The sequence below is a fragment of the Octodon degus genome, unplaced genomic scaffold (genome assembly GCF_000260255.1).
Source record: "Octodon degus isolate 3935 unplaced genomic scaffold, OctDeg1.0 scaffold00042, whole genome shotgun sequence".
NCBI lineage: Eukaryota > Metazoa > Chordata > Mammalia > Rodentia > Octodontidae > Octodon > Octodon degus.
The window spans coordinates 13,379,514-13,392,035 of NW_004524618.1; positions in this window are offsets into that span (position 1 = coordinate 13,379,514).

A 12,522-nucleotide genomic window follows, 5' to 3' on the forward strand; every position below is an offset into this window, starting at 1 on the left:
AGGAAATTGGAGGACACACTCCGAATAGTTTTCAGCATCTATTGATTGGTAAGTGGAGGCTGTGAGGAAGGATAAACATGATAATAAAATGTGTTAAGTGGACTCATAAAAACAACCACAGCAATTTGAAAAAATGAGCTGTGTAAGACAAAGTATTTACTCTGTGTGCACATAAGACCTGATGCCATACGGAACCTGGAGGCTGGATCACTGAGTGGTCCCTGAATAGCCCTCTGCTGTAACAGGAGAAGGTATGGGGGTATGGAGAAGAGGATATGTCTGCAGAGTATGAAGAGTGGATTCCATTAAGAAAGGTCCACCCGTGCCTAACGGCTGTCTGAGGTCCCTGAGCTTCTGGAAATTAAGAAAGTACAGGAGGAATGTTGCTCGGCCTGTGCTCTTCTGGGAGCACTGTTTGAATCCTGGTCCACTTTCTCCCTCTGAGTCCAAGCTGCCATCTTTCTTCCCTAGGGCACTGCATAGCCTCCTAGCTGGTATCCCCACTTATACTTCTAGGTTGTTCCTGTTGACAAGAACCAGGGTGACAATTTGAACATCAGGTCCTAGAAATGGTCCTGGCTCCTTCAGCCTGATTTAGCTTCTCCAATCAGAACTCCATGGCCTGCCTGGACCAGTCCACTGTGATGGCCCCGACCGGTCCACTGTGACCTGACCCCAGCTCCTTAGTCCCCCACCTGCTCCCTTGCCTCCTGCCTTTGCCCAACACTCAAAACTCTTTCCCACCCCAGAGCCTAATCCCCTTGCTCCTCTCGCTGGCCTCTCACCCATCCTCCCTTGTGCAGATTAGAGATGCCCTCAGAGATGCCTTCAGTGAACCTCCCCGATTGGGAAGGCCTGCCTCCCAGCAGCTCAGCTTGCATTCTCCTTAGAGAAAATGCTAACACATGCTCAAGAATTTACTTCTGTGTTTATTTTTTAATAAACATCCTTCCTACTGCACTCTGCATTGTGGAAGACTAGAAGAAGGCCTGCTGTATTTCTACATTTGGGGCCAGCATTGAGCATGGCATACAGTGGGCTTTTGGTAGATTGGTATGGGTGGGTGGGTGGATGGATGGGTGGGTGGGTGGGTGGGAGGCACTGGACTGTGTGGGAGGCAGACACCACGAGGGCTCCAGCCTCTCCTGAGCAAGCAGTGGGCAGGAGGAGGCTGGGGCCAGCGGGCACACGTGCGTCTCAAGCCCCTGCACAGGCGGCAGTGGTGTGGATGAAACTGCGCTGTCCAGGAGTCGCCTTTAGCCCAGGGAACCCTCTGGCTTCGCAAGGCTCACCTCGTTTGGATGCACAGCACAGCGAATTTGTACCCACTGAGCTCCAGCACTGATATTTCAAAACCTCCAGTACACTAAACGTGAAACTTTTGTTCAAATTTCAAGGATTTTGATAGCCCAAGTGAATAGACACTGCCTATTGATTTTTTCCCTTACAATGACTCTTGGATAACCTATTTTCTCATTTATTTTTAAAGACAGCTCATGAGATTTCATAGCAATTCTGCCCAACCTCCTAATATCAAAATCCCTCCTTGACCCTGAAAATTGTAATTCTGCTATAGATCACAGCTGCTGAATATTACCTTTTACTAAGCTGGTTAAATAAAATATGTCCAAATCACTAGATCCCACAAGCCGCGGTCTGCAAGCCTAATGATCCCGGGGCTGAGGTTTCCGCTGCTCCATGCTCAACGGTCCAGCGCTCTCTGCGGCCGGCCCCGAAGTGTGGGAATCGAGAATATCGGCTCTGGTTTGGAATTTAAGGAGGAGGAAAGAAAAGGGATAGCTTAGCTAGTCTGCAACGATTTTCTTGTAAAACTTTTACAAGGGAGACTTAGGCTGTTTGATGTGTTCTAGACAATCAAATGCCCACTGAGTCTGAGGCAGAGTGGCTGGGGTTTTCTCCCTAGTAGAGGAGGGGGCATGTTTGATGTAGGGCAAGTTGGAAACCCCCAAAGCTTGTGCCCTGTAGGTCAGACTACAGTCACGAGGTCGGGGGACTGCCGTACATGACCCTGCAAAGCACATCCACCCCGAAGGTGAATTCTGCCACCAGCTCTTACTCTCTGGAGGACTCTTGGTTTGTCTTGGTTGCAGTGCAGAGGGCTTCAGCCTCAGTGGAATTGGACGTAGGAGGCGCCGGCCCTTGCGGCCTCTGCACGCCTGTCCCCGCCTGTGCTGCATTCACACCCGTGTGCTTCCCACCCACCTCGCTGCCCAGACTCAGCCATCCTGAAAACTCCTTTTCTCTTTCTCAGAAGAATGGAGAACACGACTGACTCAAGTGGGTTCCTGGGGAAGCCGGAATATTTTAAAGCCAGCATTTAGCGCGAAAGGCATGACCCCTGGCATCTGGCTTGCCTTCGTCCTTTGACTGGGCAGCCCCTGCCTCTGATGTGGCCGTGTTTCTCTAAGAACATCGCTCCTTGCAGGAGTGCAGTGTGAACTGCACTGACTCAGGAAAGGTGGCCACTGGAGCCCACTTCAGCTGAGACAGGCTTTCCCTGGGGCTGCAACTTTGCCGCTGTGCTGTCCCCACAGTGATGCTGTGCTGCTACAGCGAGACCTGCGGCAGGTGGACCCCGGGAGGCACTGGCAGGTGATGGGCCCCACAGAGCAGAGGCAGAAGTCACTGGCACCAGCGGGTGGGTCTGAGTGACAGGAAACGCCCACAAAAAGCAAGAGTGAGCAGGGTCCTCCTCCTCCTCAGCCCTGACAGAGATCCTTCAGTCAGAGGACCTCACGTGTCACCACGCTTTGCGCACGCTTCCTACCAGTGGCAGCCAACCTTCCTGCACCCCCGTGCTCCTTACAGACACTGCACACGAGCCGGGCTGTCTTTCCTTCTCAGTGTCCTCTCCCGCGCAGCACACTTGCACCCCCTCGTCCCTAGAAGAGTCATCTTGAGGGAGGCAGTCGACTCGCTGCCCAGCCTCCAGGTCACACCACTTCCTGTCTTCCTGTCTGGATGCCACTTCCTGTCCTGGGAGCTGCTCTTGCTCCCCTTGGCTCTGCCCCAGCCCTCCCTCTGAGCAGCCAGGATGACTGTAGACATGTCGCTTTACTTCCCTCTGCCTCCACTTCCCCACCCACACATGATGGGGACTCCAAGCACAGTCTTAACTCCTCCGGGTAGCAAATCGAATTCCTTAGAAATTATCCCACTCTCAACCATTTCACGACAGGAGCCTCTGGAGGGCAGGATCCTGCCTTGGGCCACCTTGCGTTTCTCCGGAAGGCACCAAGTGTTGGAGTCTGGGCTTTCAGCACAGCCCTGTGCCCTGGTCCATCCCTGTGCTGTTGACCTTTGTTTCCCAATGAAGGGGTGGGAAATGACCTGGAACAACACAGAACCTCCGAGTCCAGCATTATGACAAAGGGATTGCTCCATCTTTGGCCTGGCCAAGGGGCTTTGAGCCTCAAGGCAGCTCTGGACCCCAGTCAGTGAGGGCCGAGCCACAGGAGGACACACCGTGTCCCTGAGAGCTGGGAGCCCCAGCAGGGATCTCCACCCTGCCACACCCAAATTCCCTCCTCAAGTTCATCACAGGAAGGTGACTGAGTTCAGGTGAGCACCGAGTGAGACAAACCACGTGACATTTCACTTGGAATGTGGACAGCAGGACATGTTCCTTAAATGTGACCCATTGTCACAGTTGTTACTAAGGCAGTGGGCCCAGGACTGCTCCACCCTACTGGCTCTGGTCTTTCCACAGCACTGTGACCCAAAGGGCTGGCCTCTGTCCACATGAGCCCATGCCCTCTGCACCTCTCGGGGCTGGGAATGCGAAGATAACAGGACATGAGCACATCTGTGAACCAGTCACGGACCCAAGCCACATCTGAGGTCCAAGTTCCAGCCATGGCATGGGCCACTCCCCGAAGCCCACGTGGTCTCCCTTTCTCCTCCTCTGACTAACCTGCATTTGGCTCCAGTCAGGGAGCCCCTCTGAGGGCAGAGGCTAGAGGGGGACACAGACCCCTGGCCACACGCACTCCACCTGCCTCTGGGGACAAAGTGAGGCTCCAGGCAATAAATTTCAGCTCTCGTTACTCTCTCCATTGTCACCTCTCCATTCTCTTCTGTCCCAGGCTCTTGATCTCTTCCTCCCTGCTGACAATGAGGTATGACTGTCATTCAGTTAGGGATTTGAAGCCAGGGAGATTGTTCCTTCCTTCAGACTGGACACCCCCCCACACCCCCAAGAGCCTCTCAGAACTGGGCATTTGTGTGTGCCAGGAGGCCAGCTCCTGAAATCGGAAGGGGCCTGCATTGTTGAACCAAAATAGCAAACGTGCAATTTGAGTCTCTTTGGGAGCCCTCCACGGGCCGGCGGCTTCCGGTGGGTGCTCATGGCTAGCACACCGGAGTGGCCCGCATCCCCACTGCAGAGAGCCCTCTGTGGACGCAGCTGCTCTGCCGCCTAGCTAGATAGCTCATCCAACTGCAAATGGTAAACTTCAGCCATCCCCAGCAGGCAAAACGGCGGGGGCCCAGGTCGAATGAGCTAGGCCCGTCCACACTGATCATGTGCTTCTTGGCCACCAAATCTCCTGTGCGGCTCGCTTCCTTAGGCTCCCCTGGGACAAAAGAGACCCCCCCAACCCAAAAATACCCCTTTGCCATGGATGGCAGCCACACTGTCTGTCCCACGAGGCCAGAATGCAGAGTTCCAGAATGTCGCCTCTCTTCCCGGGTGGCGCCCAATTGATTACTTGTCAGCTTCCAAAATGTTTTCATCTCCAGGAGAAACAATGCATGAAAAAGCTGTTCTGAAAGCGGAATTAAGAGCTTGTTAGACACGGGCCTTGGGTCAGGGTAGGTGGCCCATCTGGGGGGCCTTTGAGGAGGCATGCTGGGATTTTTTTAAGCCAGCCTCTCCCCTGCAGTCCCGCTTAATGAAGCCGTTGTACAAGCCCCTTGGAGAGCCCACATGCTCGAGCCGTACCAAGTGTCCCATTACTGTAAACGGCCTTTTATTTTTAAACTAATGCTATATTTGGAAAGCAGTAATCCTGGGGAAATGATACTGGGACTAATGGAGAACATATTACCTTTCATGTGTTTTTTTTTTTCATGTTTAAGGTTTCTTTGTTATTATCTGAGGAGCGGGGCTCTGCACACTCTTGGGCAAAAAATCAAAATAAGCCTTAAAGCAATAATATTTTAATAAGCATCAAATGTCTTCAATGAGATAAAAGTATTATATGGTGTTTTGATATTGGGCTTTAGTTAAAACCTCATTAAAAAAAAAAAAAAGAAAATTTCTCAGATGTATAGGGGCAGAGGGGGTGTGATGTATTTTTAAATTCAGGTGGAGAGAAAGTTCCAGTTCAAGTCAATTATGCTAATTAAATGCCACAAATGACTGAAATCGCCAGCAAACGACTGCGCAATTGTTGCTTATGGTGCTCCTCCAGGATCATAAACAGCAGCTCCGGAGCCTGCGAAGGACAAGGCCCCCTCGGATGAGTCCTGATGGCCAGGTTCCCCGGCTGTGGACGAGCCCCGGTGGCCAGGCTCCCCGACTGTGGGTGGGGAGCTGAGCTCCCCGAGCCTGGGTCCAGCGCTGTCCATCCCTCAGGGGAGTTTCCCGAGGGCAGCAGTGCTGGCCACCTCCTGCAGCTCTCATTCGCCCTGCCAGGCGCCTGGTGCTGTTCCTGGCCCCAGCCGAGAAGTGCTGAGGGCCCCAGTGATGAAGCGAAACTCAGTCTTTGATTTCTCCACCCATAACCAGCAGCCCTGCCAGCATCAGGAGTTCTCCATAAGTGAAAGGAAGTCTTGAATATTCTGCATTTGGTTTTAGAAAATGAGGAAACTGAGGCTGCGAGAGGGAAGTAACCTGCCCTGAGGCACACGGTGAGCCAGAGCAGCAGCGGGTCTGCTGACTCTCGGTCTCGGTCCCACGCCTCACGTGCCCTCTCCCCAAGACTACAGCAGAGCCCAGCCCTCCCCATGTCCCTGCCCCTCAGTGAGCTCTCCGCTGCTCTCTACTGTGGCCACATGTAGCATCTCAGCTGGCATCGGCACAAGCTGGGGCGACCTCAGACTTGGAGCCGGGCCACAGTAGCACGACCTCGATCTGTCTCATATCTGGCTGGCAGAAAATGGGTGACAAAGTTCAGCTGCGAAATGAAGTGAAGTTGACATGGACAGATGGGACCCCAAAAAGGGTGTGGGGACCCAAAGCTTCAGGCTGACTCGGGGACCCCCTCACGCCGCTTTGTGCCCCCAAAGGAGAAGCTGTAGGCCAACCTATGAGCCATCATGCAGTCTCCAAGTTGCTGCGAGAGGGAAGATGCTCAAGAACCTGGGAGGGGGTAGAGGGAAGGGCACAGACAGGGCCAACAGAGACAGCCTCCACTCCCACCTCGATGAGGCCGCCTGAGCCTGCCTCATGTCCAGGTACCGTGGTCCTCCCATGCAGATCAGAGCTGTGACTGGCCCACGGGAATCCAGGGTCTGTTCCTGGCTCTGTGCCAGCCCTGGGACACTGGGCAAATTGCTTGTTCCTCAGGGCCTCAGTTTGCTAATCTGCAGAGTGGGAGGCCTCATGGCTTCCTAGGAGCAGTTGCTGGGGGTAGGGACACAGGGCAGGCAGTAGTGGCTTAGCCCCATCCCTAGAGACCTAGAACTAGTTCCAGGCCACAGACAGTAATGAAGTCATAATTGGGGGCTGTGTAGGGACTTGAAGCATTTGGCTTTTGCCTTTGAAGCAGTAGGGGCAAAGCTGCCATCTGAATTTGGTTTGCTTCAGAATCATCATGAGATGAAACAAACCAAGGGGGGTGGTGGAGGGGGTGGAAGGCACACCAAGTGATGGTGTGGGGTTGGGGAGGCAGCCCAACCTAGTCCGAGGGTGTGACACGAACAGATCAATGAGACACCACCCGTGAGCAGATGAAGGCCAGGACACTGACATCATTGTGCGCTAAGGAACTGCGCCCACTTTCTTGACCCGCCAGTGCTAAGGTCCAGGTGTGCCCCAGAGTCCTGGACACGAGAGCAGGGTTCTCCCCCAGCCCTGCAACCACCCTCGGGGTACCAGGCTGGCCGTGGCCTGGGCAGGAAAGTCCCCAGTAAGTCTGAGCAAAGCCCCAAGACCAGAACCACTCCTTGCCCTGCCTTTTGTTCTCTAATTAGGCTGGGGTGGTGGAGCTGATCCCCAGGAGCCCCTTGGGGGAGGTCTGGGGTCCTGGGGGGTGCCAAGGAGTCCCAGGAACCTGGAGGCAGCAAACACTAAGATGTGCCTGCCGTTGGGAAGTAATGTCAAGCTGCTGAAAAATAAACGATGCTTGCGAACAGCACCTGTGATGTCATGCAGGTTGCAGAGACTACGGTTGAGATGACCCCGTATCCAGATTTTCGCTCTTTGGCTGCACGTATTTAGCGCATCCAGTTTTTGTGTTGAAACCTCCTGGAAATCCCTTCCCGCTACAGTAATAGGGCAGGGGTGGGGCAGAGACCACCCCTCATTGCTGCCCCCCTTGGGTACCAGGTCAGGCCAGTTCTGTGCAACTTCAGGTACAGGCTGAGGGCACAGGAGAAGCTGGGGGCAGGGGGAGCAGAGCACAGCAGGCCTCTGTCCCAGCCACTGACTGTGCCTTTGGGAATCGGGACCCATGGGGACCAGACCCGCATGGGCCCCTCACTAGCCACGGGCTTCAGATCAGGCACAGGGTGCCCCAGCCCGACTGCTGTGTCAGATGTGTGGAGACTCGTAGTACCGACTTTCAGGCCCCCCCAGCCACAGCACTCGCCCAGGTCCCATGAGGCACACATCTGACCTGGGGTTACGCCAGGCTGCCGGCTCCTGGGAGTGCCCCACATTCTTAGCCGAGGCTACTTGCTGAGTCATGGTGCAGCTCACCCCCAGGAGGAAGCTGCAAAGGCCAGCTGGGACAAGCTCTTCTGCTGCCACTTTGTCCCTTGCTCAGGGCTGGGTGGGAAGCTGGAGCCTCGTCTTGCAACAGGCAGAGCAGCCTCTGGAGGAAGGGGTCCCTGCTCACATTCACCATGGGGGCCGTGCTGAACATCCAGCAGGGCAGAACCCTGGGAACATGACTAACCTGGGCTGTCCCCATTTCCAACTGGGAAACTGCTGCGGAGGTGACAGTAATCACAGCTGTAATTGTGGCCAGTTGGAGGGGTTTACACTGTTGCTGAGTCCCCAGGATGTCCAGGAGCCAGGCTGGGAGTTCTAGGCTGAGGGCAGGCAAGAGGAGCAGTAGCAGGAAGCTGCCTGGAAGGTCACACTTGGGGGTGACGCCCTCTGATCTAGATCTGCAAGGGTCACTGGCTGAGGCAGATTAGTGGAAAGGGGACAAATCCAGAAGACCCAGGGCAGCTCCTGGATGACCCAAGGGGCTCTGTCCCAGAAAGCAACTCTGAGATCAGAGCTCAGCAGCCTCCAGGAAACCTGGGAATGGTTCTTGCTTGGGAAAACTCCTTCATGTCATGGGAGACCATGTTGGAGGTAGGGACCACATCGGAGGTAGGGACCATGTGAGGGCGGTGAGGACCACATTATCATCATGTTTGCTGGAAGAGAGTCAGAGAAGCGGGAGTGGTGAGTAGGGGTGTGGGGGGCAGCATGCATGGGATGAGGCCGGCCTGGCTCCACACGCCAGGCTGAGGGGCTGGAGGTCTGGCCCTTACTCCTATGCATCTCCCATGCCTCGTCTGTAAAACAGGCTGCCATGAGACTGAGCACTGAGAGACACCAACACACCCAGACTAAACCAGATCATACCTGAAAACTGAGGACCTGAGATGCAGCTCAGCCGCACAGAGCCGCCCGGCAAGCGCCAGGTCCTGAGTTCGATTCCCAGTACCAAAAACAGAGAAGAAAAGAAAAGGAGAACTTTGACCCACACCTGCGCAAGCTCTTATTTGTAATAAACCCAGGAGGTGGATCTGCTGTCAGACTCAGGGCACCCACTCTGCCATCTCCAGTGCCAACCCAGAAGGCTAAGCAGCACCTTCCATAACGCTCGGCCCCAGATAGCCAGCATTTGTCTGGCAGTCGGCAGCTTCCCTACTTTTTGTCATTACTTCCAAATGAGGACAACCAGAGAACACCAAATACGGGAAGCATATCCACCGCAGGGAGCCAGGTTCTAGCCAGTTCCCCCAGGGACAACAGCCCCCAGCCAGAGCCACCTGAAGCTCCTTTCCTCACTCTGATGCTTCTCTCCCCCCTTTCCAGCCCTCCCCACCCCTCCCTAGCCCTCCCCCCTCCCCATCCCCTCTGTGCTTCTACTGTCATTGGCCAGTGGGGATGGGCAGCTCCAACACTGTAGACTTCACTGAACTGCGCTCCTCCCTCTATGCCCACCAAAGACCCCGAGCAGTTGCTCCTGGCCTGCTTGCCCGAGTGCCCAACCCCCAGTGGTCAGCCAGGCCTGGTGCCCTCGAAGTTGGCCAATCTCAGAGCATCTGGACCCGAAGAGAAAGGCCAGCCAGAGACAGCTTCTATTTCCTTCTGGAGGGTGTGGAAGACTATACTTTCGCCTAGTGGGTCAAGAGTGGGGCCTGCCTGGCGTTCCATGCTGACCCCTTGCTGGCTGTGTGGCCTGGGGCAACAGTTGTGCTATTTGTTAAGTGGAGAAGATTAAGTGAGCTAATTTGGGTTTGTTACTTAGTGCAACGCCTGGAATCTAGGAAAGGAGACTTAGGCAGACCCCGCAGCCAGTAGTGGTGGTAACAACAGGACGTGTGGCTGCCTCAGTCAGCACCAGCCTCAGTTGTCAGATGCCCAGAAAACAGTTCAGCGGAGCTGTGCTTGTTCACGGAGCTGCCTTCAACCCCACTTTCTCCAGAAAGAAGGCAGACAAGGGGTGGGACTCCCAGGACCCATGCCCACAACCTTGACCCTCAGCAAGCTCCCCCATATGGAGAAGCTAGGGTCCCTTCCCCAAGGGCTGACATGTGGGTGACATTCTACCAGAAGGTGAGGTTCGCAAAATCGTTAGCACACCATCCCACATAAAAGGGCTGCTTGGGAAGAGAACAAGAGAACGGCCCTGCTGTACATGCACACAGAACAGAATGCGTTGCAAACAGTCTTTATCTCTTCCTCCTTGGGGAGAAGACGGGAGTCCAGAGAAGCTCCCTGAAGGGGGCCCTCAGGCATTTGGAGAAAAGGAAGAGACACCTGACAGAGAAGAGGGGGCATGAGTCTATCCCCCCCCAAGTGGTTTCTGCAATGGGCATTGCCACGAGGCTGCCTGGCCTTGGCTCTGGAGAACCCTTCACTGCCAAGGGGTTAAGGAACTTTCCAGAAGCCACAAGCAGATGTTGGATCTCAAAACAAAGGAAAGCGGCGATGAATTCATCCTGGCAGCATCCACAGCAGCTACAGCCACTTCCTGAGGCACTGTCCTTGGTGGCACCCACTGTCCCCAAGCTCAGCTTCTGTGGGCAGCTCGCCTGCCTGGCAATGCTGTCACTCCCCCATAGTCTTCCAACAAATACCTCCGCTTTCAATCAGTGGCTTGCAACCAGGAATCTGATCTGGCGCCTCCCGCAACCTGAAGGGCCATGGAATCCAGGGCATGATTGCAGTCAGAAAGTGACACAGTTGATTTTAATTTCATGACATGTTTTCCAATAAATGGATACAGAAACAAGGATTTAGGAAGAATGGCTTGTTACCAGATGGGAAAGTGCTATGCTTTCCATGGTAGGGCTGGGGTTAGGACAATGTTGGTTTCATATTCTTGTGCAGTCACAAGGCCCCCTACCCTACCTCCCCAGCTCTGGGCAGGCAACAGAACTCCTATCTGGTCCTTCCCCTCATGGTAGCCAGGTTCTTACCACCTCACCCCAAAGCAGCCGGCTGCCGTGGGATGCATCTTGCCTGGACTGTGCCTCACTGACTACCTCCTCGAATCCCCTTATTTGTGACACTAAATCCAAAGAGAAGGACAGACCTGGCTCAGTAGGGTGGCAGGTCTGGCTTCTGGCACCAGTTTTGGCACAAACTGACACACTCTCCTGTTTGACCTCAGCTGTCCCCATCAAGAAAGTAAAAGGACTGACTTGTTTCTGTACAAAGATCCTCCCTCCGAATTCTAGTCCCCTTCTTTGCAAACCTCCCCTGTGCACACACACAGGTGCACACACATAGCATTGCTTCATCCTCTGCACGCCCTGTAGGATGACACAGGTAGAACCTGAAACTAACAGGAAGAATAATGCAAAAAAAAAAAAAAACCATTGAGTTTGCTAGAGAATATCGATCCAGCAGGCCAAGATGCCTTCAAGATTTTCAAGCTTCTGTAGCCATAAGAGGAGCTGGCCATGGAAACAGAAGCTACACAGGTACTCCAGGTAGGAAGGGGTCCGACCCAGGGAATCGCACACTTGCTTGACTGCCAGAAGGGCTGGGCAGTGAAATCCAGGCCAACAGCTTCCAGAGCCTGGTGACTTATAAGAACGTGGCCAGAGGCTACAAAGGACCCAGCAGTCTCGAGGCTGCTGCAGCCACCAGCTTCAGAGCTAGAGACACAGAGCATGGAGTTCGCCAGGGCTTGAGTTTTGCCCAAGCCCCAACCTGCAGCTGTCACCAGAGAATGACAGCAGTGCTCTTCCTCTTCCTTGCAGCTCTCACAGGAGTGCTTCTCACCCCTAGACCCTTGCCTGGGGCTATACCAGAAAGGGCTTCTGGGAAACACAGTGCTAGGGTTCTCCTTGGAAATACACTACAGTGGCACAAAGGACAATGATCAGCATAGCCACATATAAGTCAGAACAAAGAGATTTCATCTTCAGGGATAGCTGTTAGTTAAATGATAATGAGTACCTGGAGCATGCATTGAAAATGACTTTGGGGCTGTATAGAAGTGCGCTGCAGTTGATTGGTAATGCCTGTCATGGGTGTGGCGGTGGGAACATAGAATATCTGCAACTCATTTGCCTTCATGCTCTAAGCTTGTGCAGCTTTTACAGCTTTCAATGATAAGTGACAGCCCACTGTGGCGCATGCGCCATAGGTGGCTACCAGTTCAAGCTGATGATTGAACTGGAAGGCTTTCTAACATGGGTGCTATTTTCATTTGGTCACTTCTTCCCTAAAGCAAATGTGTAAGCTGCATCCATCATTGTGGTGTCATCCCCATAAGCTGTGGGCTCAAGAGCAACCCCAGAACTGAAGCAGCTAATGAGGAACACAGAAGGGACATGGGAAGATTTGGGGTCTCCAGGCCCCTGGAATCACGCTCTTTACAGTCCACCAGCCACTTTGTTCGGGCCACTGGGCAGCTCTCTCACAACCTCCCCAGCCCCCTGCCACCCACCTCTCCATGCCTAAGCTTTGGACACATCTCTACCAGGCCACAGCCTGTGACCTTGGGGAAACCTTCCACCTTCTCTGCAGTGATTACTTCCCCTTTGGGGACCTCCATTTCCTCACTGGTATATTGAGGAGTTGGGTTAGCTCTGTGGTTTGAACGCTGTGTGCAGAGGCACTCTGACTGGTGCAGGAGGAGGAAGGGTAGCAGATGC